The sequence below is a fragment of the Apostichopus japonicus genome, chromosome 9, assembly GCF_037975245.1.
Source record: "Apostichopus japonicus isolate 1M-3 chromosome 9, ASM3797524v1, whole genome shotgun sequence".
NCBI lineage: Eukaryota > Metazoa > Echinodermata > Holothuroidea > Aspidochirotida > Stichopodidae > Apostichopus > Apostichopus japonicus.
Window position 1 is genome coordinate 18,931,713 of NC_092569.1, and position 11,081 is coordinate 18,942,793.

Below are 11,081 nucleotides of genomic sequence, written 5' to 3' on the forward strand. Positions count from 1 at the left end.
AACTTTGAATGAATCATCACTTTCTAATGATCTAAATAGCCCAATCAGGAAAAAAAAAACGTAATAAGGAAAAAGATAGAGAAGAAGATAAAAAAGAAGAGAAAACACCCAAACGAATGAAGAAACTCATTTTGGAAGTTATTGCTACCCTGTGTGACAGACCACGTACATCGTATATATGTCGTATTTAAAGGTACAGAGTGCCTGGCCTGGGAGCGTGACTTTTAAGTTTAGTATTGAACTATTGCTAGACTTCTATAAAATAAAATAAAAATATTTAAAAAAAAAACGCTATAAATTCCAGTCTTCTTATACCAATATATTGGTATAAAATGGTTCGTCAAATCAGATGGTTGCATACATAAATACTCATGAATATTCAATTTCATGAATATTAAAGGTGTGAAGACTCGCGCACAAAGGAACGTCTAATGCCGGTAATCTGACCTAGTTTCGAATGAGGTGTAACAGAAGTGTTAAACACCACCATCGATCCCAGAAAATACAGACACAGCTTGCTACCGTCGGTAATTAGACACTATAGTGTACAGTCAGTACATACAGCTGCGGTCAATACCCACAACACAGTGTACATATAGCAGTGATGGGCATCTCAGGTCTAGATAAAAGATAACAAGGTATCACTTTTCATTACTGTCTGCATTTTGTAGCGACAAGAAGAAAACTTCACTTGCAAGCAATGGAAAGTTAACTTTATCAGAGCGCGGCACGCGGTTTGGGGAGAGTCTTCAATGCCTTTAAGTTTACTGTATATAATATTAAATGGAATCATCAACCAGAGTAATATTTTCATGGTATATACCACTCTACACTGTTCGCTTATGTATCATGCTTCAGAGCACCTCCTACTGACAGTATGAACAGTCCGTTAAAGTGCTTTTAATCATATAAATGAAAATAGGAAATTCATACTTTCATAGATACTCATACTGTCCGTATAAGTGCTTTGACGCAGGGAAGTTCAAGTACAGTCAGTATATATTGAAAATTGCCCTAATTGGGTGCATTGGCCTCATTATTATAACCGATACTGAAATATTCATATTGCGTCGAATTACTGAGTATATTTAATGTTGTTATCATACAATCACATTTGACCTCTTAAAGGAAGACTCAGATAATATATATGATCTTGAAAACTTATTCTGTTGCTTTAGTTTAACCAAAATCACAAGATTAATTATGCAGTATTGCCAGTAACAACACAGAACATTACATTAAATGTTATGGGATAAAAAAAAAACATTTTACAATCAACCCCTCCTCCCTCCCCCCCCCAAAAAAAAACACGGTTTGTGATTTTCTAATTAGCAAAAAGTCAACTGGATGTTCCAGAATAAATCTCATTGTTACCGTCTTTGACGGGTGTAGCAGGTTATATATGTTAATAATAATAATAATAATAATAATAATAATAATAATAATAATAATAATAATAATAATAATAATAATAATAATAATAATAATAATAATAATAATAATAATAATAATAATAATAATAATAATAATAATAATAATAATAATAATAATAATAATAATAATAATAATAATATTAATAATAATAATAATAATAATAATCGACATTTAGAATGCGCCGGTATCCGTCAAAAAAAGACACTCATGGCGCAGTGACACAAACAGTGCGACAGCAAAGCAAAACAAAAAACAGTAAACATAGTACAAGACAAAAATACAAGCAAAAATGGGCAACAGTGAACAGTTAATTAAACAGTTCTCATCAGATGAGTCTTGAGAGAGCCTTTAAAGGAAGCAAGAGATGGACTGTGTTTTTACTGGAAGGCTGTTCCACAGAGAACTTGGGCAGCAGCAGCAAAAGCTCTTTAGCCCCATGATCGATTTGAGCGATTTTCACACAGACGTTAATATGCATATTATATGGCATTCGTAGAGTTATCCTAAGGTGCACCAAAATTGCAACATTTCAAGTTTATGTTGTTGCCTTAATGTATAAAGGAGGGTGTGTGTGTGCAGTATATAACACATGCACTATATTGACAACGAACAGGCATTATTTATGTGTCTATATAAAGTGATGCCTCTCCCTTGCTCCATTTAATCCTTGGCAGATTGGAAACAATTACAGCAGGCTCTTTAATTAAGTGTTTTCTCAATTAGCCGTGACGCGCCGTTAATTTGATTTGCTAAATCGATACAAGATGAATAAACAGTTGCAGTGATAACCATTACACCATATCGACATTAACCTACAAAATTGCTGTAAATTGATTATTCATGTGTCTTCTACTTTTATTTTATACCTCGCGGAAATATTGAACAATTTCCCTATATATTGTACGTGCGTGGAAGTCTTACAGTCTGTATATCGTAAACCAGAGTTGGTTGACTCGAGTCTAGTTAACGAAACCACAAGTAGAATAATCCGTCTAAAGGCGGGAAAATGACAAACAAATTAAAAAGTACAGTCTTTGTTGCAGCATATTTCTCATATGTTATCGTTTCTTTGTTTTCCCCGCTCGCATATTAATGAGCACCAAGTGCGTTGACAAATAAGGAGCCGGGTTGAAGGTGATTTAAATTATTTCAGAAGTTGTTTGGTTAAATGTCGATGTTACTCCCAAGCGAGAAGTTGAACCTTTGAGGGGTTAGTATATTACTAAATCTAGGCAATGGGCAATGTGCAATGGGCAATGGGAATTGAGCAATGGGCAATGGGCAATGGGCAACGGGAATTGAGCAATGGGCAATGGGCAATGGGAATTGAGCAATGGGCAATGGGCAATGGGAATTGAGCAATGGGCAATGTGCAATGGGAATTGAGCAATGGGCAATGGGCAATGGGCAATGGGCTATGGGCAATGGGCAATGGGCAATAGGCAATGGGCAATGGGCAATTGGCAATGGGCAATGGGCAGGATGTATACAGGTTGAAAATGTCTACCTAAGCTTAAGCAGGCTATAGAAAGTGACGAATTAAACGTGCTTGTTTATGGAGGGATACAGTTTGACACGACACCTATATATGTTACTGTACTACTACGATAGTGTTATGTGAAGTGATCAAACCATGTAAGTCCATCTCTTTATATAGAAACCTTATAAGATGCTCGACGTCATCGTTTTCTTATTTTTTGTATTTTACACAAATATTTCTCGCTGGAATAAAAAAGAAAGAAAGAAAGAACCCCAGTGCTTTGTCTATGGTAGGCTGCGGTTATTTAATCTCTTCCCGAACAAAAGAATATTAGCTACCGTTGTAAAAGGTTGAAACCCTACCAAAGTCGAACGTGATATATAACTTATTAAGAAGCTTGTTGTTAAGGTGGCATGTTACGTAATTCAATGTTAGCCTTTGTAAATCACTACTGAAGAAAATTGTACACATATATATTTGTATAGGATCTTACCAGGGAGCTGAAGGTCTACAACTTGACCCTAATTTAAAAGTTGTCTTATTTGGGAAGGTATTTATGAAGCTCTTCGTTCCAGCAGAACTAAGGCTGGTTGCGTTTACGCAGTAATTTCTCTCACCGTTAACGACCCTGATGGAGGATGACTTCAGACACATAACTATAATTGGATATGTTGCAGACCGTTAACACAAAGGAATATAACAAGACCCATTGCTACCCGTTCCAGAGTTCGTTCCTTTACAACTTAGTCTTGAGATATGACTCATTTCAACGCCTAATGAGGCTCGTCAATGAAAGTGGCTGGACATGTAAGACTATTAAACACAGACTAGTAAGCCAGTTCCTCAGATGCTAGCACAAAACTCAATAGGAACACATAAGACCTCGATAACTGGCATCAGTTTGAAAGATCAAAATCCATCAAAGATCGACCATTTTACAAGTCTTTACTTAAGTTTTACTTAAGTTTTACTTATGAATAAACCTTAGCTAATTATGCAAATTGATGAAGTACAAAGAGTGTGAACTGCCTAATTTTCTGTTACGCTATCCCAATTTGTATTCACAACCTTCGTTTTCAAGGGCACTGAACACATCAGGTACGTGGCCTAAGACGATCTTTTGAAATATTTGAATGTCTTCTTTAAAATGAGAGAACATCACATTATCATTCAAATGATACATGTAAGCTTGTCATTAGGGGTTAGGACTAATTAGGACTAAATGAAGAAATGTTGATGAGCGCAACTCTCTACGTCATACTTTGCAAATATTTAATGAGTTAACAAATTTTAATGCTGGATATTATGAACTCCGGAATAGCATAACAACATAACTAACACTCAAATGTTTCCTCTTTTTTTATTTTCTTGAACAATGTATGACATATCAAGACTTAAATGCTGCCTAACGTCACTGCCCTCTAAATCTGGAGTCCGTTGCGGTAATAGTGTTGGCGTTTGCCATGACTATCAAAAGAGACATTTGAAAGGATATTTCAGTGGCAGACAGGCAGGCTGGTGTAACTCTTATAAGAAATGAGGAAATATTCCAAATTCTTCGTTAACAAATCCATTTCAATGTCTCGTTTCTATCTCGAGAATCAATATACGGCTGATCTGTTGTAACCTATATTTGGATTAGCTAAACCATCTCTTACTCCGCATGAAGTGTTCTGTACTGTCGTCGTGTAATAGATGTTCTTCAAAATCTGTTACTCCCTGATTAATATATTCCTGAAATTTTGATTCGTTTGGAATGTTCGACTAGCTGTCAATGTCACTCTGTGTTTAGAATTTCGACCAAGAAGTGTAACCTGTTTGCAGAAATATTATTTTCAATGGAATTATGAATAACGAATCTTATGGCTAGAACGGGCCCTTCGAACCAGTGAATTAACTGTATTACAAGCCCAGCGCTCTATTTTCAAATATTTTAATATATTATCAAATATTATACCGTATTCCACTGTAGATAAATGATTTAAGTATTATCGAGGGAAACAAATGCCATAATGACATCATTCAACTTTCCTGTTGCCAGGTGTATTAACATATATCACATGCCATCATGGTATCATTCACTCTCCTGTTGCCAGGTGCATTCACAGATATCACATGCCACAATGGCATCATCATTCACTCTCATGTTGCCAGGTGCATTCACAAATATCACATAATATGAAAAATAATTGTCTTCACCATGATACAAAATGGTATAAACCTAAAGCAGAATTTTCAGCAATGTTATTGAAACAGTTCATGACCTTGAGCTGCCTTCGGCTCAGACACAGAAAACACGTATACATATACTTTTGTATTTCGAAAGCACATGCTAAGTTTGATTGCATATAAGAAACTTACAAGAAACCGAGAGAAAAAAATATATAAAATGACAAATAATAAATCAAATCATGAGACTTATAAGTCTATGGCCGTTTTTATTCAATAAAGAAATCGTTCAAACTTATTCTGCGTTAATAGTTACATCTAACTCTAACCGCAAATGTCACAGTTATCCGCTCTATAACGAGGTCAAGCGAGAAACGTGACGCCAACTCTGTTGTATATTTTCTTGAGTTGATTATCTTCGTGATCCCGAAGCACGTTGTTAATCACCCACACTAATTATCACAAATAATATTGCAAGAAAAGTAGGTTGAAAACATAAGGAAGTATACCATATATAACCATATGGAGTGTGTTTTGTCAGTTATTCACGGTAAAACAGTGTGGTGATATATATTGACAACATTGAGCTATAGAGAGAATAGCTATATAATATTTGAAGCAAAATTAAGGTTTGATATATACATATAATATTGGTGTTGTGAGAGACCAAGTTAAGTTTACATAGGTAATATTGGATGTGTCGGTGCGTATTATCAATGTGTTTGTAAGATTCCATACTTCCGCGATCAATTCCCCACATATAGGCTACATATATATGTGCAGCCATTGTATGTTAATGGTTTAAACGCGACTGAAAGATTTATTAGCCAAACATCATTTCATGAAGGAGATGTTTCGCAAACCTTAACAGGTATGCTACACAGTGTTACGGGTTAGTCCTTATTTCAAGCATCCCTATTTGGAGATATGGAATTAACAACTCGCAACGCTAGCTTTCCTGACCAGTTATTCGCTCCCCACGTGAACATCTGCGCTACTCGTCATAAGTTTTTTTGTTCTCGTTACACCCTCATGTACAAGACACACACTAATAAGCTAAAATCATACACATTGGTCATCTCTCGCAACCGCCCCCCCCCCCCCCCCAACCGAAATCCATTTCCTGTTAGCTCGTTTTCTTCACGAAAGCAATTAGCAGTTATAGAAGGAAAAAATATCATTAAAATAATATATTTTTGAGGGCCTATTCGTGAGAAATCAGTATCGAGTAGATTTCATGTTGTGACAGAAGGCAATGTAGTTCGTGTTGATTACTTCCCTTTATGTAACAAAGAACAATGGATTGGATATTATCAACCTTTTATATTTCTCTCTGACAGGAAGTTAATTTGGATCGATGAGTGTTACGTAATAAGGTGATATGATAATGTTAGATACTGGAAATGCCGCCTGATAGCTTACAGCGACTTGTAACTGAGTTCCCGTTCGTATTTCAGTATCGTACAGTGTGACCTTAACTCGTGCTCAACCGCCATGGATTTGTACTCATAGATATACGTGGGGCATTTTAGAATCAAAGTTTAATATTGTACTTGTACTCACGTTTAGAGCATTTTACTTGTAGTAGTAGTAGTACTACTACTACTACTACTAATACTACTACTACTACTACTAATAATAATAATAATAAAAAAATAATAACAATAATAAAAATAAAAATAATAAAAATAATAATAATAATAATAATTATAATAATAACAACAACAACAAAAATAATAATTATAATTACAAACGTTTCTATAACGCTTGACATAGACGAATATCTCAAGCGCTTTACAAAGAATGCAGAGAAAAACCACTACTAATTAAAGTACTTAAAGCAAAGAGGACGGTTTTGAGATGAGACTTGAAAGTTTGAAAATGATCAAGTGCACGAAGAGACTGTGGTAAGGTATTGCACAAACGTGGCGCGCGAACATGGACCGCACCATGGCCGTAGAACTTGGTTTTTCCGATATGTTGGTGGAGACTATTTGCATTTAAGCGAAGGGTTCGCCCACTACTGCGTATGGTCAGTAATTCTGCCAGATAAGCCGTTGCCATGCCATGTAAGAGTTTGCCATGTAAGACCAATGGGAATTGTACTCAGTGCACTGTATATACTCCACCTAGTCATGAAACTGTATTCTAACTACAGGTTTGTTAGCTGGTACCGGTAAATATTCAGTTATATTGTAATTGGGTTATAAACATTCTGAACAAAGACAATATCAGTGGCTACAAACGGCGTATATACGTCACTACAAACGTCACAGTTACAATCACTCATGACGTAATCACCCAGCGAGATAGAATTAATACAACAAAACGTTCTTGTAACGTTGGTCGGCGTCGCACCTTGAGGTGACTTCTAGGGAATTACTACTACCTCAGTTCCCTATATCATGCCAGTGTATGAGAAGGGAAGGGGAGGGATGAACCTGTCTTCTAAAGTTAGTTTAATTGTCGATTAACAGCGAGGCTGGTCCAGATGTAACTAAACAACTAAAGGCACCTCTGATCTGGTATTGCAAACGCCACTTTTTCGGACTCGTTCAGACCCACCCACATTAAAAACCTTAGGGAAAAAATACCCTGGATGGTTAACTTTCTGTGTATAGTCACGTTGCAATATCTATATTAGGCGAGGTATTCAATTCAAGAACCTTGCTGCCTTGACCTTATGTAATATTTTGTTTTGTTACCACATGTCAGACAAAAACTTGCGGGTATTATACCCCTGCAGGCTACCATATTCAAACGACTTGTCTCAAGTCTAACTTTAATGGCGTCCGCACTATATGGGCGATAGGGATGCTGAAAAAATATTTTACTAACGGTTTGCCGTATGATTAGGAATATTGACCTTGGTCTTAGTATAACAAGTTTATTCCTACGATTGGTTGACCGCTTTCTCTCTTTTTCTATATCAATTCTTTACATCTTTGTAAACAATTAGATCATAGGGCTTCTTTTGATGAGAAAACGTGACAACGGTCAAGATACACACTTATTAATAGCACACCACTGATAAGCATTAGCAGGTATATACAAAGATGAAACAGAAACTGGGGTCAGTTAAAAAAATAGTACAGATAACCTTGAACGATATTTTTTTTTTTTTGTTCTTAATAACTGAAGAACTTTTCCTAATGAAGAGGAAGGAATTAGTCAGTTTTAAAATTCAATCCCTCATATTTATAAGTTTTTTGTGATTGTTTTCTTTACTACCGGTCAGAAACTACGTAACAATATAATACAGTGTATTTCAAATTAATGATTCACGGTGTAATGTTTGAGATGGCCTATAACGTTCTTACTACAGTATTTGATGTTCAGATGTACACATATACTGGTCAAGCTATAACTTACTGAGATATATGTGGTTAGACATGCTCGGATGCACCTACTTGATGCACCTGGTATAGACTGGTTTTACCCCAAAACATTTAATATGTTCTTTTATTGTTTCGTTGAAACCTACAGATCAGCACTTTATCTTCACGACGTACTGTCATGCGTACACCAACTTCACCAAAGTCATGCGGCCTGTGTCTGTTTCATAATTCAGTTATTTATCACATGCACGGTACGGTACTACTATAGCAACATATGCGTATGGAACGCAAAAAGAGTTTGTCGATAGATACGACTTTTTGTACATTACTAAATTATACGATATATCAGATTTTAGTTCAACAAAAAAGTACTCAATTTTTGACTTTCAGAAACGTCTCACGAACCCCCTGGGATGGACTCACGCACCCCCTGGGGGTTCATGCACCCCAGTTAGGGAACCCCTGGTGTAGAATAAGGTGACAATAATTGGCCGTGTACATTCTAGACATTTCTGATACGTGGTATCCGTGAGTGGTTTGGTGGATAAGTGCTATGAACCTGTTACATGCTACATATTAGTGTTTAAATGTGTGAGTATTTAAAAAAAGAAATATTAAAATGAGGCTGCCTCCCCCCACCCACCCACCCCCCCCCCCAAATGAAGCAAGTTCAGTTTAGTATGTAAACTGTTATACAAGTAATTTATCTTGAAGTCGAGCGTGCTTGCCCCCTTATTAGAGGTTATGCGTAGTACGTATACGTTGTAAACACAACATATTCAAACAGATCGCTTTCATTTCAAAAGGAAAAGGTCAAGCAAAATGCATGGATATACTTTCAGCTAACATTTTATGGTTAATCGAAACTGTAATTTTTTAAATATTTTTTTTTTCATATTATCTGACTTTTTTTATTCAGTTCGTGACTTTGTCAAATATTTAGTTGTTGAGAAATTTGGATGTTACCAATTACTGCCCACACCCAGTTTGAGGTATATTTGAAAGCAAAAGTTCAGAAAGTTGACTTGTATAGGAGAGAACTGCAATTTGAAAGACACTTTTAGTTGCGGTATTCCTATAACTTTGCTTCCTGCCGAGATATCGATCAAAAATATTTCGTTCCCACTGTATGTACCTCTACTTTTTTTTCTCTCTCTTTTCCTTTTTTGACTTGAGATGGAATTCGGAAGTTCCAAACGGAACCATTTACTCTTTTAAGCCCCAGTTGTGGTTTTATATTTCGTGACTTGTAGATAAGAAAGATTAAATTAGATTGACTTTCTTTTCTCTGTTTTGATTCATCATAATTCGTTCTTCCCCGCTACATAAGAATAAAGGTTTACAATAAACTCTGAGCTCGTATACTGTCACGTATGGAGGACAACGGCTAATCTATCTCACGTGACAAACATTGATTGGCAAACTAGAAAAAGACCTTGATCTTTATTAAGAACAGATAAACAACAAAACAGAAAGAGAGAGTGAGAGATAGAAATATCTACTTTGGTATTTGCTTGTGACGTCATAACGGGTAGCTTAATTGCTACTGAGCCCTGTTTGCCACAAGTCATTTTCATTTCGGTATATAGGTACCGGTAATCCGTGACAAGAGAATAGGCTTTTCAGTTTTGCGGTCGCCGAAGAGGAGAATGACTATAGAATTAAAGGGCCAAGGGCGCGGGCATCCCTAAGAGCGACTCAAGGTCTTTGCTTTTAGAGAGAGGAAGCTAAAAGGGACGGGGTTGATTGAAGAGATTAAGCAACTAAATAGATAACAAATTATCAGCATGACTATATAGTCTATTGTTTTTAGGGGGTATTGACTGAGACAGATCTGCACGTGCGTGTAGTGAGGCACTTAACACTTTCTGAGTGACAGTTGTATTGGGGGGGGGGGGGGGTGGGGCCTTGTTGCCGAAAACTTTAGTACTTGATAATTAGTGCATGGCCGTAGTCTGATAGCGGCGAACTTCGATGCACTTTATATTTTCTTTTGTTTAAGGGTCACCTAAGGAAAAACAAATAGCAAGAAACAAAGAAGAAGATATGTATATATATATATATATATATACATAAATATATATATATAATATAAATATAATATATATATATATATATATAAATATATATACATATACATATACATATATATATATATATATATATATATAAATATATATATATATATATATATATATATATATATATATATATATATATATATATATATATATATATATATATATATATATACTCCGTTCTTTTACACCAACGTCACTTATCCAGTCGTCAGGGATGTATAGTTTTGTAAGTGAGCGTGTATATGACTTCATAAAGACGTAGACGATATTTAGATATGTTTAGGTGTTTTGTTTGGCTTTAATTACGAAACAAAGTTTTCTTCTTAATTAAGATTGGGTTCTTTTACCTATATTTATCCTGAGGTAAATCGAGAAGACCAGGTGGGTGGGTGGGTGTGATGGATATCTTTTCTCACATCCTTCGAAATACGTCACAATTGCCTAGATTTTATGCAGATGCAGCTGGAAGGTTCATATATATATATATATATATATATATATATATATATATATATATATATATATATATATATATATATATATATATATATATATATATATATTCATTTGCCTTTGTCG